Source organism: Trichoplusia ni, chromosome 6 (genome assembly GCF_003590095.1).
Source record: "Trichoplusia ni isolate ovarian cell line Hi5 chromosome 6, tn1, whole genome shotgun sequence".
Taxonomy (NCBI): Eukaryota; Metazoa; Arthropoda; class Insecta; order Lepidoptera; family Noctuidae; genus Trichoplusia; species Trichoplusia ni.
In genome coordinates this window covers 3,155,401-3,173,443 of record NC_039483.1, presented here as the reverse complement: position 1 = coordinate 3,173,443, position 18,043 = coordinate 3,155,401, and the positions used below count along the sequence as shown (strand labels likewise).

Genomic DNA, 18,043 nt, shown 5'->3' with positions numbered 1-18,043 from the left:
CAAATCTAGGCACGAAATATAATAGCTGTGCCTAGGAATGGGCACAAGGCCTGGGATCTAGGTCAGACTGTTTCGGCGAGCCACCTATCAGCGTATTATGATACTAGTACTTACTTGTAACGACTAGTATCAAATACGGAATACGTTTTTTTTTATACTGTGTAGCGGATTTGGTAGTGCGCAGTTTGTCCGTCTGCGACTAGGCTGTATCTCATGAACCGTGACTAGTAGCAGATGGACAGTTGAATTTTTTACAGATTATGAATATGTGCTGGCGGTGTAAGAACATTATGCAAAGAATATTAAAAATAAAGATCAAGATTAAGAGTTACTTAAATTTGATATTTTTGTATTTTTATGCATGGAGTGAGTAACAGCAGTGCCTTAATAATAGGGTTCAATTTTTCCCTTTAAGTACAGAATCTTAAAAACTAGGTTACAAATACTTGAAGTGTCTTTCATTTACACCAAAATGTATTTTTTTAACCTCATACAGTTATCCAATAAAACATCTACATAATAAACACAAGTTTAGTAAACAGTTACTAAGAATGAATATATATCGCTTGTAAAACGTTTAACGAACATTACTAACTGCCAGTTAAATATTTATAGTATTATAACAAAGAACCAGAAACAATTATGTATTAGTTACAGCTGATGACTTCCCAGTCTTCTGTGAGGTATTTAAAATCGATTACTATGGGAATTTTTTGTTCTAGATTATGAGTTTTCACCTGTAAATATTCCTTTTGCATTTGTTTTATATTGTAGGGACTATGAGGAATTGTAGGGTAGACAATTGGAAAGCGATTTTAACAGGTTAAGTTAGACACGATATTTACGATGCCCGGGGTGTTATAAAACCTCGTCCTAATTAGAGTATTATAAGAAACAAAAAAATGGCTGAAAAAGTTAGAAAGTAAGTTAACACTAATATGAGTGTGACAATTTTTTTTTTTTGACAAAAGGAGTCGTAAGAATACATTTAGGACTTCATTCATTTTGATTTCATATTAACTACAAAAGTAGTAGTTTCTATTATTAGATTTTTGAAGCTACGTAGCTATTTTTCATTTTTTATAGGTATCCTGAATGATAATTAAGTCGATTGTAAATGAAAAAAAAGAACACTTTTGTGTAGATATAAAAATACATTACCTACAACAAATCGTCTGAATTCGCGACAGCAACGAATTGAATACAAGGCTAACCTGAAAATAACTAAAATTATGATTATGTGCACAAATATTATTTCTTAGAGCCAAAACCTCAAAGGCACACAAAAATACGGTAAAGTAGGTAAATGCTTACTAGGTCCATGCACGCTATATTGCTATTACTAACGAAAATGTTCTGCCCAAATGCATCGGGTTCCGCATAAAAAGAAAACTTAATTTGCTGTACAAAAACTTGGTATTGCATAATGTCTGATCATTAGTTAGAAAAATGGACACGGCAACGATTTTACAAAATTTAGACCTCCATTTTTAGTAGCGCTTTTTGACTTGGGGCAAGGGTATGTGGTAAATGTCGTGATATGTATGGATGCAGGTTCAATACCAACACAGGCAAATAACCAATGTGACTTTTCCAAAGTTCTAAGTATTTTCTTTATTATTTTAAAACACCACTGACAAACAGTGACGGAAAACCTCGTGGAAACCTGGACTCTAAATATTGGAATCTAAAATTGGCCGCTGAGAGCTAGTTTGATCAATGCTCAAACCTTCTCTATAGAGGCCTAGTTGTCCAGCAGTAGGACGTATATGGGCTGGTATCATTAACAAAGTATGGATTAAAATGGGGGATGATTTACATGGTAAAATGGATTATAGAGGTCGGATACACGGATTTTTTATGAGAAATTCGGTAATCATTTACATCTGGTAAGTAAAGATACTGACCCAAACGGATCTTAAGAATAGGCAAAGCAGAAGATGCCTCAATTGCCAAGGGTTAAGAAAATTGTAAATAATTTTAACAGGTGATTTTTCGATATCAGTTTTGCAATATGAAGGAAAAGCAAGCAAATACAGAAGTAGCACAAAATATTAAAGAAGAAGAAGGGCCTTTGCCACCAGGCCAAGGTCTTACATAGGTTAAAAACTATAGTATCTAGGAAGAAAATGTAAGTAAACCACTGAAAAGAGGTCAGTTTATGAACTGCAAAAAAAATACTGTAAATGGAACGAAAACGTAAAGGCCTCTAACCTATGTAGGTTGCCTCTGCATGCATAGTCCGAAAATCGAGCAAAAACAATCATGTTTCAATAGCATTCCCACTTACGAGGGTACGTCACTAGAGTTCTCGTTTTTCGTCAATACCTCGTTGTTTTTCGTCGTCGGCCTACGTTTTTGTTTTTCGGCTTTCGGCGTTCGGCGCTCGGCCGCCGCGGCTACACTTTTTTCCTCGAATTTCGACCGCTAAACGATGGGAGTAGCGATTTACGAAATTTTTCTGTTTCGGTTACTAGTGCCGTGGAGGGGTTAAATACTTTGTTACAGAGTTTTTGTCTTGTTTTTTTGTGAACGGTGATAAAATGAAAGGTAGTTTTTTGTTTCATTTAAATATTGTCGTATCTTAAACTTTGGGTTAGTGAAATGAAAATGCAAAGAAGATGTTTATTTTTTATTGGTATCCATCAAAAGTACTAGACAAAGGTTTTTGGCGTAGAATTTGTAGGTGAAAGTTTACCCAAATTTTATTTCTTTATAGAATCATGGTTATTATTTCATTATCCTATAATTATTAAAAAAAAAATTAAAAAAAACGGCTCTTCTATCCCTAATTCCATTTTTTCCTTGCGAACCGCACCTAAAACTTTCAAATTTCTTTTTTTCTATACAACCGGTCCATAGTTTCCTCTGTCCCGCTTTCGGCAAACTAGTTATTACACCGACTAGATATAGTCAAGTGTCGTGCGACTTGGTGACGCGACATTCGGGGAAATTGCGTTTTTTTTGTCGCAGCTAAGCGACAAAGGAAATTAAGCTGCAAGCTGTGTTTTAGCGGTGAATCATGAAACAAATAATTTAGGCTAGTTTGTTACGCCGTTGCAATTTGAAACACGTTATTAGGGTATTAGGATCCATTTTGGATTTTAAACTCACGTAAAGCGGCCAAATTCCGGAAAACCTTTGCTTTATTAAATATTTACTGATTTAAAAGTTGAAATAAATAAGCAAATCTACAATAAGATTACCTATAGAAGTTCAAACTTTGAATATCTCAGTTCTGACTTTTTTTGTGCATTTAACCAGGGTTTATTAAAATTAGACGTCATGTAAGCTTAATAAAATAAACAAACATTCTTTGTTTAACTTTAAATATTGCATTTTTTAACGATTTTAGAACAATTATTTGTCTGAACTTCAGATTTAATTTTACTGAGCAACACAAACAGTACCCCAATACCCAATCTGTAAAACTTTTAATATATATGTTCGGTAATGATCCATAATTCACTATAAACAGTTTTATACTAAACTCGACGTCACGAACCCTCAAATTGCTTAAAACCGGTATAAAATTCCCATCTTTACATGGCTCCCGTTCACCATTTTTTCGTTCCATTTCGGCAAAATAGAGTGTTTAAGTCGGTAGGCGGCCTGTGAAATTGCACTATCTGTAATTATCCTGAAAATTTCAGCTGAAACTCGACGAAACCTGACCCTCTACCACCATTTTACAAGGCACGATTATTACAAGCGTGCGAAAGAGACGAGGCTATCGCCTTATAGCGCGCTATCTCGCTCAGTAACTACAATGTTTCTTTATAAGATGATGGTAGATTCCCAGGTTCGTAATGTACTTAGTTGTTACATTTCGCTGAGGTTTTGGAGAATGTTATTATGTCAGCTTCGAGCAAATAGTGTGTAATGATTTCTGAGGCTTAAATGCAAGTTGGACATTGAATTAAAACTATTTTGACAGCCCGTGGAACTTATAACAAGGAACTTTCGGGTTTCTTGAATGTACTTCAGGTGTAGTCATATTGATAATAACTTGAATAAAATGTTCAATCCATTTTGATGTTTGAAGTATCTTGAGAATCCTCAAAAATAGCCACAACACATAACTGTTTATTTAGCAAATCATGAAATCTTTCATAACTTCCAATTCTGCTCAATTTTAATGATACCAATTCATAACTGTACCACTGTAATACATTAACAGAGAAAATTTCAATTTCTAGCTAAAGACGAACAGACAGTTCTGACTTAGTAATAGGGTACCGTCGTTACTCTCTGGTTACGGAACCCGAAAAAGAGTTCCAACTTCCATTTTTGCACACTTGCAGATTAGCATAGTATTTTATTGAATTTTAAAAACTACCTCTTAAGATTTTTTTTTGTTAAGGCTAGTTAATCCTCTCCCTCGAGGGAGGAAATGGGTAGTGTCAGACTCTTACTGGCTGAACCTGAACCGCCGGCTTCGTCATCAGCGTTTTTGTGTCGATGTATGGCAATGCGTTGCAATCCTTCATAACTTACCCATGGACAAATTTAGAACAACACATACATAGCTAAAAAATTCAACATTATCATTTTAGCCAACTTGTCAAGATATTTCCTTACAATGTACAGTCGTGTACAAACGTAGGTATATTAGTATAGAAGTTAAGCCTCAACAGATTCGTTGGATGGTAGTCAACAGGTGTAGATCTGCGCAGTTTTGGCTGCGATCTAGACTCGAATAGCGGCGGCTGGCTAGGTACAGGTGGAGAGACAAGTGTTACAAAATTCATTGTTGATACTAATTCTGTTACACTAGTATTAACGTTTGTACTTTTATAAGTGATTGCTAGATTTTATATAATTTACTGTTACTAACACTTATTAATAAAACCATCGTCTCAAATAAAAATATTTAAATCTTATAATGTTTTACATAATTCACTGTTTGCGTATAGTTTTAAAGTAATGTAGTTTGTACGTGTTTCTATGTGTCTGAATCTTGAAATGTATACTAAGGGCAGTAATAAATCAGATCTATAAACAATCAGACGTATCACTTTCTCCCTTTACCTCACTGCGTCCCTGACAGACAGACAAACAAAAACTGATCTCCAAACACTCAAATTTCTAAAATACCAGCCTTCACATAAACAAATGAAGTAATAATATATTTTTATTAATGTAAACACTTGAGCCCCCGTCTGTACCGCTTCCGGTGTCGTTGTGTTGTGTCTGCGATTCGGTACAGTCTCGGATGCGGCCGACACACACAAATTTAAGTTGTGCTCGGTTTACGCCGAAAGCTAGCCGCCGAACGCCAACCGCCGAACATCGCCTGCCGTTCGCCGAAGATTTAGGACGAGATATAGACGGTATTTGTAGTGTTTGGTCTTCGATAGTCTGTAAGGATTTTGTTTTACGTTATATAGTGATAGAAATTTAGGTTAAATGGTATTATTATAATTTTTTTATGTGGAAAAGGCTGGAGGAAATGCGTTTGAAAAAATCTAAGAAAATTTTGGGAAAAGAAGCAAGATAAAACGGTTTTTACTTACTTCAGCAAAATGCTGAATGATCACTGAAGGCTGATAAGGTTGGTTTCTGTTTTTTTAATAATATTGAAAAAGGACATAATAAGCTCTTGGATGTTTTACAACTCACTGACAGTTTTTGTATCAAAGTTTAAATTTTCTTTTCTTTCTCTTAATTCGTATTCGTTTAGATATCAGTTAAGCTGGAAAAAACATTACCCTCTTTAAACGAAGTCAGATAAAAATAACTATGTATTAATACAAGGTGTCAGCTACCTCTATTCCAAATTTCATCGAAATCGTTCCACCTGTTTAAGCGAGGAGGTAACAAACACACACACAAGCACACTCGCATTCTTTCGCGTTTAAAACATCAGTGTTATGATTAAAATAATGTGTAGGCAACAGCGAACCAACATAATTTTCTCGTCACCACCAGTACAGTCACAAACAAAAGCTTCGTTTAAATTAAATAAAACATGGCTCGCCCACCGGTTTTCAAAACAGCACGTAAGTCGGAACTTTAATTTCCTAACGACGGCTAGAGCCGACACTTGCGTTCAATGCACAATTTATTTTATAATTCTCTTAACAATTGTACTTTTGTCTGTACTAGTGATGCGACAGTTGTATTTATTTAAATGGTCTTTAGGCTTTCATAACTGAAGGGAAAAGTGACAACCCTATTTCTAAGACTACGCTGTCTTTATGTCCAGCAGTCTTTCAGTTAAAATTCTGTATCGATTAATTAGCTAACTAAGCAGTATAAAAAATAATGTTTAGCCTATATGTATGGAACCCTCAGTAAGACGAGTGTGAGTCGCACTTCACCGGTTTTATATGGTACTGATTACCTATATAAATTCGAACTGCCTTTGTAAAACTGTGTTATGCAAAGAAAGTTTATTTTACAGTTTTAGGTTATGTCTCATCATCAAGCAGAAACTCTTTTTTTAAAATCGGTTAACTAAGATGGCTTTATTAGCAACGTTTAATAAAAAAATTAAGGCGATTTTTTTATGCGTATATGAAGTAACTGTAGATAATTAGATATTAAAAGAATAACTTCATACGCTATATTAAAAATTTATTCTCTTGGTTAATCAATAGCAAGCAATAACCCAAAAACTGAGACAAAAAATCCTTCGAGAATAATTCAAAACGAAAAAAAAACACAATTCGATCCTAGATCATTACAATAATCGGCAATCAAATTGAAACAACAATACGAACACAATTGAATAAAAACACCTCAACCTTATTCAGTAAACAATAAGCTTCAAATTAGCGTAAATAAAATTTTACAAACAGCAAAAGCAAACGTTGTGTTTCGCCGAAACGGTTCTGAATTCAAACATAGTGTCGCGTGTCCTTCCGCGGAATTGGCGCGGAAATTTTTGTTATCTTTTCGTGTTCCCCGAACGGATTTTAAATTGAGAACACAAATGTGAGAACGATAAAATGGCGCTGGTTACGTTTCTTCTTAATATTTTGTTAAGTTTTGTAATAGAAACTTTTTGCTTATAATTGACCAAGATAGATAGAATTGGTGTTGTTTAGTTTAGCGTATAACATCTGCCTAAGCCTACAGGACCACTACCGCTCTGTCAAGAGAAATACGTAGAAGAAGAATAAACGAAATTGTCACTAACCTAACCTGCAAATATGCGTTTATGGTGCTGACTGCTGGTGAATATTTTACCCGAAAGAGGAACAATAATAAGAGGAAGAATTTTTATTATACTTAAGTAGATCAAATATTAATTCATTTTAAAGGCTGGAAATACGACACGTGTAAACAAATATTCCCAGTTAGCTACATTTAGATTTATATAGCTGCATTAGATCTAGGGCAAAACAGTTTCGAGGGCACCTAATTCGATTTTAGAGGGCGGAAATTTCCCTTAACTAGATTTGGTCACTATTTGGATGGAAACTGTGAGCTGCCTGCATAACTAAGTTGTAATTAAATATATACGGACTATTGAATATACAATAATTGAATTATATAGTTTAATTGATATAATTTTTAAATGTTCAAAAAACCAACGTTTCTGGGAAAATTTTGCCCTGTGTTGTTCTACCGGAAAAGACCAGCCCTTTTTTTTCTAAAAGTGGCAGATCAGGGTACGATTAGTAGTTGTGTATCTAAAATCTAGGATCGCAATGATACAATTTTTTTACGCGTAACCTTAAAATTTTCAGGCTAAGATGCGGATTAGCCCACTGGTACACAAGCTTGCCCTGCCTCTCGTCAAGTCCCACTACCATCATTTTTCTTCTACCAAACCTCGACCTGCAATGACATTGGCTATCATTTTCACCGCATTCACCTGAACAATCTGTTTTACACTATTTTGTCTGATAAAACTTCCATCTCAGATTAATATAAACGCTACGCCAACTAAAGACTGCTCAACTTTAATTAGTAATACGATATTGTTGAAATTGCAAACCTGCCTACATTTCGGAGAATTAGTTAACTTTGGGCTTCCCCGCCTGAGTTAGACTCGAGTAGGCAGAAATAAGCGGTTAGGGTCAATTTAACCGCGGCTATCCATTTCTATAAGAAGATGAAATGACGCAGACGGTTCGAAAAACTATAGGGTTCAGGACTTCACAATTTTTCCCCCCGTTTTTCTCCATAGGTAAAAAAACACTTAATTTTTTTGGCTGATATTTACATTCACAAGTAAAACTTCAATAACACTAATTAAAATCCAAAAACCCAAATACAGTGGTATGTTCTGTGACCCCAAACGGGTTTAATGAAATTATCATGTAATTGCTCCATTCGTTCTGGCCGTCGCTGGAGCCGTTTAAAGGTCTTTATCAAGGAGATAAGAGGCAGCATCCGCAAGATTGCTAATTAATCACCACACGGACACCGATCTGCTTGACGTTACACTAATTGAGACAATATTTCTTTAGAATGGCCCAAATTTGTCCAGTGATGATACGAATTTTGACATATTTCTGGATAAGACTATTTTTTTTTTCTTCAAGGCATTTAAATTTTCTCACTCTTCATTTTTAAGTGATTCGAGTTTATGAGAAGGAGAGAATAGCGAGAGCGAATTACTTTTAAGTTATATCTAAAAAAAAACAAAAACTCACTCAAAAAAGACTACACCGATACATTTGTGGAGTACAGCAGCATTTTACAGGCCCAGCGTCATGTTGCTACTATAACTGGCCAGTGATAAGAGCGCATTGTTTTATAATACGTATCGATTAACTGTTCGAACAACGTGACCGATCGATTTTCGTACAATCGATGTTTACGATCGATTCAATTTGCAACAGAGACACTAATTTTGGGCAGTCGAAATTTGAAATTTGAGACGATATTTTTGAACGATTTCTTTTATTATTATTTTTTGTTATTGCCGCCATTGTAGATTTAGAAACATGTACTTGAGTAGATAAATTAATGAGTCTTTATAATTTGAAGTTCGTTTGAAGATTGGAAAAGTCCTATTTTTGTGTAAAGCGCTTTGTTTTTCTTTTGAATGGAATATTCCTTCTCATTGTTTAAAGTTGGATATTTCTTAATACCAAGCAGTTTAGACGGAAACTAAAACTGATTTTCCATTATTAATTTCTTGAAATAGCTATTTTATGTTTAAGTTTTAATGCTAATTACGGTATTTAATTAGAAAAGCTAACTAAATATTTATTTTAGTAAACTTCAAAAGCTCTCCTATATTTCTAAGTTACATGCTAAATGAAGCCGTAATATAATCAATTGCTTTCTCTATAGTTAGAAAGTAAGTACAGTTGCATCTACAGCGGCTAATTAAAATTCCTCTAGACAAAGCGAACACCGACAGAAAAATGAGGTTTAATACCCGACTTAGTAAAACTATGGTCCATTATTACAAGCGAATGTATCCGTGAGAACTACGCATGCGCGAAACCTAAATAACGCGGTAGCAAATTCAATGTAAAGACCAAGACCTTTTATTACAACTAGCGTAAGAAAATGACAGCGCTGAAGCCATTTGCGACCTTATCCATTCATAATCAATAAACAAACAAATGAAAATGAACTCTAAAACGATGTACTAAAGCTGCAATTCTCGTGTTTGTGAACTAGTTTTTGTTTAGAACGGTTGGAAATGTCAAACCTTAACCTCAAAACCGTGACGCGGGCCGCCATATTAGATGCGTTCGGCTCCGCTCGGAGTAACTCGGCAAACATCGAGAGCGAGTGTTCGACTAACATAAGTTGACCTGTTGCGCCGACGGCTCGGCGAGTTATTCTCGTGCAACCGATGAATGTTAATCGTTGGCGGGAGGTCAGGTTAGCCTGGTTATTGTGTGGGAAGGGTGCTATTGAATTAGATAAAGACACCTTGTATCTTGAACTATTTGATAGCGCGCAAGATAGTTGTATCCTTGATAGACTCAGCTATTAATAGGTTTTTAAAATGCCATTCTGTTATTTAATTTTATAGGCAATGACATCATCGCTTTAAAAGGGCTTTATTGCTTTACTTATGTTTGTAACTAAGTAGCATTGAGTTGTTTGTTAAGCACCTATTATCACTAATTAATGTATTGAGTTATTGGGTAATAAAATTGAGTAATTCCTGTTTCCCTGTTTAGGTTTTCGGTTAAGATATGTTCAAAACCAAATTAGAACAAAAAACAATTTATGATCCAGATGTCAAGTTTTATTCATAGCAATATTATACATATAAAACTACTCCACAAGGGAGTCAAGGAACCATGATACTATTATTAGACTTTTATATCTCAAAACTGCACCATAATAAAATTTCTAATGGGCAGCTAGTCAAAAAAATAAAAAACATTGCCATCATGTAGAGCAATTTACCGTGCGTTGCCACCGCGCACACTGGAAGGGGAACGTAGTGCCGTGTGACGAAAATCTAACATCACTCATCATCAAAACGTCACAAACCACTGTCTATACAAACAAAATGCAGCTCTACAACGAATAAAATAAGGTGAAAATTTGTACAACACAAAAATTCAATGTAGCCTTTTAATTCTAAATTCCAAAATGACTTGGCGAGCCTAATGACAAGGTTAAGTGTATGAAACGCAAGAAACTGGTTCTAACATACGCCGGCCGTTAGTGAATAGACAAAAAATAGGCGGCCATCTTGTAATAGTGCTGATGAGGTTTCTTGCCGGATTGACGGCCATTGCCGGCGTTAATTCAATTTTTAAATTAAATTATTGTTCTTTATTTTTAAATGTTGTTTTATTTTTTATTGTATACTCTTTTTCTTTTCTTGATTGACAGTTTGATTGCTGTTTAATTTAGTTTCAGTTTTAGTTTCGAGTTCACGTTAGAGGCAAGTGGACATCTTTGCCCAGAGTTGGGATATTTCAGTCTATATTTTTTCCTTTTTTAGTAGATTGGAGCTTACTATAAAAAACCATATATGTATTTATTTTGCTAAGTATCTTCCTATATTTAGATCGGACTTGATTGTTCAAGAAAAAAAACAGCTGTTTCTTATTCCGGGCACGTTCTAATGACTCCTGTACACATACATCGTCCATTGGTGTAATACTAAATAGATTTGTGAACCTATATACCTACTACATTATAAATATTTATATATTCAGCCACTGGCTGTTTACGATTTTTCTTTGCTTGGCATTAAGTTAAAAATATGTTGTTTCAAGCTGAAAATGTCAGAATATCTTTGCGAAAGGAAAAAAAAAACAAAAAGAATAATTGTATATTTTAGAAATTATTTTTCGTCCCACAAACTGAACAAATCAAAAACAACTTAAACAACATCATCCTGATGGTTACTAGTAGTTGCGCGTACGCATCTCGTACTGCGATCGCTACTCAAAAGCTAGTAGCGCCACCTGCCATGATGAACTTTAAGATTCGTTTAACCGTCGTAACAAATACCGATGTACACTTTCAGAGCTGTTTTCAGTTACCCGAAAACTTGTCTTTTCTAAGACATGCCCAAATAATTTAACGTCACGGGAAGCTCATTGGTTGAGTGTCAGGACGCCAAACCCATAGTGCGATATGTCACGGGTTCGATAGGCAGGACTATCATTTGATCCACGAGGTTTTGTCGTATGTTGTTATAGCAGCAACAGAAACACATTATGTCTGAAAATTTCACCTGTCTCGTTGTATCATGAGATGCAGCGTGGTGACAGATGAAAATAGAAACAACGGTGCCTCTGTAATTGGGATCCATTTTTATCCTTTTAAAACCCTTAAAAACTATAAGAAATATATGTGAAATATATTTCTTATAGTTTTCAAGGAGTAATACGTAACACATTAATTAGGGGAGGTCCTGAATACGTTTATAGGTAACGTATGACTTAGAAGTTTAGGATTTCCTTGAAGAAAACCCCAACATAAAAAGGGAAATGCGCATATGCATGTGATCATCAGGTCATGTATTTGGTATTGGAACCAAATATATCGAGAATTACGCTAAGTATCTTACATCTTACATAATCTAAATATAAGACTTCCAAATCGGTTAAAGACGTCCAAAACTCTTACATCTGCTGAGTTACAAGCAAATCTGGTCGTGTCTGCTCTTTGTATGTACAAGTGCAGGTTCGATCCCAACGCACTCAAAGTACCTAAAAATGTGGTGCTTAAAACTTATATGTACTTTCTTAATTATTCTAAGACACCACTGTCAAATGGTGTAAGAAGAAATCGTAAGGAAACCTGGATTAAAAATATTGGAATTGGAAATCGCCGACCCGCAGTGAGCTAGCGTGGTGATCAATGTTCAAACATTCCCTATATGAGGTGGGACGAATATAGGCTAGTATTATTTACAACTTCTTAATTCTTTATACCGTAAGAGACCTGTGCCCGGCTGCGAAACGTATATAGTCTAAACAAGCTAATTTAAGTATCAGACATCCCTACTAAGACTACAAAACTACAAGTGTGTGCTAAAAACACTATTAAATCAAACTGTACTCTTCCTATATGTTCAATTAAACGTAATAAATCGTAACATAACTTATAAGGAAATAATAATTCTAAATACTCCATAACGAGCAAATAAACAATACTTAAGTTATTAGCTACTGTATAGTTTAATTGTAATAGGTACAATGCTTAATAAATTCGGATCGGATTCGGAGAAAATCGGATTTTCGGAAGGCACGTTCAATTGTGGGTTAATAACACATCTTTGACAGTCGTTACGGGTAGTTAGAAGCTAGAAAGTCTGACAACCAGTCTAAACAAGGGGTGTGGGGGGTTGCCCAGGTGACTAGGTTGAATAGGTTAGATAGGATAAAAAACCCTGGTGTATAGTAATAACACCTCCTTCCACGTAATACGCGGTTGTCACTTCCATACCACTTGGTGATTCCGTATTCCTAATTTCCAAATTCAGAATTGAGCACACGACGTTTACTCAACACCTTTTGTCTGTAGTATATTACGAAAGTATAATTTTTTTATGTCAAATTAGACACAGACAGCCTGAGTTCCGATCCGAACCCTTAAGAATCAAGTCCATAAACTAAATTGTCACTTACAAAAGCATAAAACTATATACTCCATCTAAACAAAATTCTAGAATCATAAATTGTAGCAAAATCGCAGTAAATCTTTTATTCTTCGTACGATGAACTTTGTACGGGAAAGCATGACAGTTTAGTATCGATTGGGCTACCCGAATTGACCGCTTCAAATATTAAATGCACGTTAGGACATATTTGTAACAATCAATAAAGTTTCGTGCAGCTAACAGATTTGAGTGGCACATTTGTGTTTTCGAAAGGGATTTTGTTGGAATACTTGATAGGGTTAAAAATAAAGCGAATTTTAATTTTGATTATTATGTAGAGAAATTTTTAGGCGATGATGAAGGAGGTCAGATAGGCAGTCGCTCCTTGTAACACACTGGTACTTAGCTGAAGCCGGTTAGACTGGAAGCCGACCCCAACATAGTTGGGAAAAGGCTAGGATGATGATGATGGTGATGGACTCGATGATGAAATTTGGGATGGAAATTTTGGAGGTTTAGTTTCGTATGTTTCTTTCAACAAAATTAATGAGCTCCTGCATTTTTTATATAAGTTTATACATATTTGAATAAGCTCCTATTGAAGCTTAATAGCAAATATTTGATTCGTCAAAATAACATTTTAACGGATTCTAGTATAATAGTAGTGTATGTAAGCGAACATGACCTGCCTCTATTCTTAGAACGCTTGGTTTCATTGATTTATTTAGACATTATTTGTCGGTCATTATGCTATTAGGGAAAAGAGCAAAGCTTTCCAAAAGGACAAAGCTTGGTAAACTATTATTTCAAATTCTTCTTCTAATGCTGGCACCAAGGTCTTCCCCTAGCATAAACAGCTAATTGTATGACCATGAGAAGAAAAAATGGAAATAAAAAGGAGGATTTTTTGTCCTAACTTATAATTAATAGCGCCACACTGCAATTTTTTTACAATCTTTTTCATCTCCGCACACTTTAACCTTGAGAGTGAATTAATTAAATCAAGAATACTTACTAAATAACATGTATCACCCAAGATCATTAATCAGTCCCGTAATTTCTCTACTTAAAATCAAGTTGCTATTATGCCCTATTTTTGGGGTCAACCCAATGCCACTACCATACTGCTTTCTTTAAGAGATGATGATCCTATTATTACGTTGAAGAATTTCCTTGGATTTTCAAATAGAATCAAAAGGAAATGCATTCCAAACAAGCATGGTCTCGGTCAAACTTCACTTCACACCTATCACAAGCCCAACACCATCAACCTGTCCTGGATCCGTTTATTATTCAGACACTGCCTGACATAACCTGACACTTATATATAACCCAGGCCCATATTACTCTGTCCCTGGAAGATAACTACTTACTTACTACCCTGGATGAGACCTGGATTACCTGGCAGAGGGTTCTTATTTCCTTCTAAAGCCTGAAAGTAATCTGATAGTGCATTTCCTGCCGTCGTGCTTGTCTGAACTTCCCCAATGATGTCAACGTCACCCATACATTGTTCCATGGCCATTTTCGACCCAATTTTACAGGTAACCTGGTCAAAATTATTCTTCAATATTAGTATCATCTAGTAAACCATTTGGTTTCCTTGTTTGTCATCAATTTTCGTTAGTTTCGTACTACGAATTATCCTAAACTTGTTTGTTTTTAGTTTCATTTGTGGGAATCCCATACGTTTTATTATTTTTAACGTGTGTTTCCAGAATTTGAGGTAAATGTTAAAAGGTAAATTGTTCCAAATATTATTATCAGACTTGTACGAAATTTGGGGATACTTTGTTTTGGATTCTCTGAAGTTCAAATAAGATGTGTTTACGTAACTGGTGACAGCCATATTATTCCTGGTTCATTCAATTTGGTTCTTCCCCTCATTATCAGTATGTTCAGCAAAAATATCCTTTGATTGCTATCACTAACATGTTGACACAGATGACACTAAATTTGTCCTTGGTTGATCTTTAATCAGCTCAATTCGAGCTAACTCTTTGATAACCGATACTGAAAACAGCATTCAAATTTGAAACTATAGATTCTTTCTAGACTCTTAGAACATTAGACGTAATATCACATGCTTGATTTCCAATAAATAGTACAATAGCCCTTATGCTAAACTCTAGAAATGTTAGGTCCCCTAAAGGGCCTCAATTAGGTACCAAGGAGTTTCGTTTATAAATTTATATACCCACAGGCATTGTTTGAATAGAACTACCTACCATCTTTTGTTTTTACAGACAATCCGACTTCCTTGAAGCATAGACAATTGGTTTTTAATTTTAAATAGAGGTGAATCAAATGATTTATAAATACAAGATTTTATTAGAGGTGTCTTGGGATACGTGAACGGTATACGACTGAAACGTGTGAGCTGATCCTAAGGAAGTATTTCAAAATAAATAGCTCTATTTTCGGTTGAGATTGGTTTGTAATTTGAATATGCTGACTTGGATTGAATGAGGAGGGTGGTAAACTGGGTGTTGGGAAAAATCCTGGGGAATAGGATTTTCCGTGCTTGAGTTGACTGAAGATGTGGGAATGCTGTTCCCTGCTGCCGGGATTGCTGATGGGGTGCTGGTATTTGGAGTTGATAAACAAATATTTCTAGGGGTCCTTTTTTAAATTGATTTAGGATACTTATATTGTTAGCGATAATAAGTAGTTATTTTATATATACGACTTTATTTTGAGTAATAAAATGATATGTCTGAACGTGATGATTAATTATTGTTTGGTTTTTTCATGAATGAAAACTTATTCAAACTTGAGTGAATGTTCCAAATGGTTTAGTTTATAGCAAAACTATAAAAGATACTTATGAATACAGTTAAATTTATTTTTATAGATAGATTTCATAATAAAACCACCTTAAAAACTTATATTACAGAAATACACGCGATTCAACATCTCGATAATAATTAACAAAGCAACCTGCTTACAGATGCTAAAGCTAGCTATTCGTAACATAGTTCTATATAAAAAACTAGTTTTTATACATAGACCTTATATGGTAGGCCGGTTACGCGTCATTGAATATCTAAGTACATATCCACTTGTCTCTGGTCGTTAAAAACTTAAACTGTCAACGTGGATCTTTATCTTTATTTGAAAATTCAAAACTGGAACACGTTGCTTTCAGTATGAAGAGTAAACTTTTTGTTTCAACGAAAATTTATTCAAAATTGGAATGTAAACTTTTAGAACTCGTTTTTTTTTTGTTTGAACTTGGAATTTTTTTAGGAATACGTATAGTGTTGTTGTGGCCAGTATTCAATTCGAAATATAAACTAAAAAATCGTCATTGAAACTTCATTGAGTCCGAACATTATTATCGGCTAGAAACCTAGGCAAACTAATAGGTTAGCGTACCTACCTACGCTGATAGCACGAAGGCCAATCGTGCACTCGCAAGGCGACGCACTACAAAAATACTCATGTGTATTAAACAAACAAAAATACCAATTTCCAAGTTCGTCAACCCAAAATAACTACCAACAGACAATTAAGTTCAGTAAACCTTGAAAAATTACGTCGTTAAGGGTCGTTTTCGTTTGCAGAAACCGCCTGGAACGAAGTTAACGATAGTCACATGGGTGGTTTTGAAGGCGCAATCTAGCAATGCAACTCACACGCAGCAACTTCATCCCGTTCCAATCAAGTTCAAAGATTAAGATTGGCGTTCATAGGAGTGACTTCATAAATTACAAACTACTAGATTGCCACTCTTAATTAATTATTAGTAGATTTTAGACACTCACCTATGGTCCATGCAGTATCTGTCCATATGCATAAAAAATGTTCCTTCTCGTTTGTTTCTCCATAAATAAATTATAATAGTTCACTAACACTATATACTAGTTTTATCTAAGTTTGCACTTTGACATCACAAAATTCGAAAAAGTTTTGTACGGCGAAGGCACTATGGCTACATCACAAAATTGAGCAAAGTGAAAGAAAAAAAAATAGTTTCACTTTATGAGGTCATCGAACGGGCGGCCGCGACTATTCCGCTGCATTCGAAAATGGAACGTTTTGAACACACTCACATGGAGTTCGGAAAGTGAATTCGGCGGGGCTCGCCACCGGCCGGGGCCCATTCGCTTGTCGTCGCGGCTCTCGTGTCGGTGGTACGCGAGGCGCGTGCGGGGACAGCTCGCGCGCAACTGAAGATTGTCGTAGGTTAAGTTTGGAAAAAAACACCGCTAGCTCAATTTTCCGCGTTACGAGCCCGCCACAGTTTCTCCGCGCCAAAAACTACTCGCACTGTCACACATCACGCCGAGCCCCCGACGGGGTAGTCTCCTTCAACAAATCACAGTCCACGAGGTCGTTATTGTTTTGACAGCTCCATGAAATACAACCATGTGTATGTGTGGAGCGGGAACGGGATGCAGAGGGCGCCACCAGTCCAAACGCCGCCGATTAGAAAAACAAACCGCTATTAACCAAATAAACTAGCACAGCGCGTAAACACATCGAAATTACTGCCACTTTTCATTATATTTCGCTATGCACCGACGTCACCAAAATAGCAGACGCTCGGAGGTATGTTCGTCTCTTTCCCGCGCGTTCAGCGGACATTTCTAAATTCGAACATGAACAATTTGAATTTGAACTGTCATGTTTTGATGTGTTATATTGGCGGGTTCGAATATTTTTTTAATCTGTATCGTAGTTGCGCGGTGTAGGTGCACGAGTGCACACATGCACGTTAGCGCACTTGTACTGAGCCAGTGAGGCTAGATGACATTCACTGTGGCTTAAACTGGCAAGTTCAGACGGATGCGGCGTCATTAAACTGGCCGATGCAATGGTGCGTTTGTAATGTGCGAACGATGTAATTTTATATCTGTTACAGTCGCATGCACTCGCGTTTGGACCTCAGGTTACGTCATCGCGTTTGGCGTTTTAAATTGTCAAGGAAATTGGCATTGTTCATTAATTCTCACATTATCTGCGTGATTACCATTATTTCAATGGCAGTACATTGTAAAATAACGTCATTTAATAATCTAAGCTACTCGCTGAGTCTCGCTCAGC

The 18,043-nt window shown here is 35.7% G+C and overlaps 1 protein-coding gene across 1 annotated transcript in view; it reads right to left on the bottom strand.

Moving 5' to 3' along the window:
• The window catches only part of LOC113494979 (mushroom body large-type Kenyon cell-specific protein 1), a 172,826-nt gene extending 154,968 nt beyond the window's left edge, over positions 1-17,858 (bottom strand). The window contains exon 1 of the mRNA XM_026873531.1: positions 16,762-17,858. The gene's annotated coding sequence lies outside the window, so the exon portion shown is untranslated. The remainder of the gene's footprint in view (positions 1-16,761) is intronic.
• Positions 17,859-18,043: the final 185 nt, after the last annotated feature.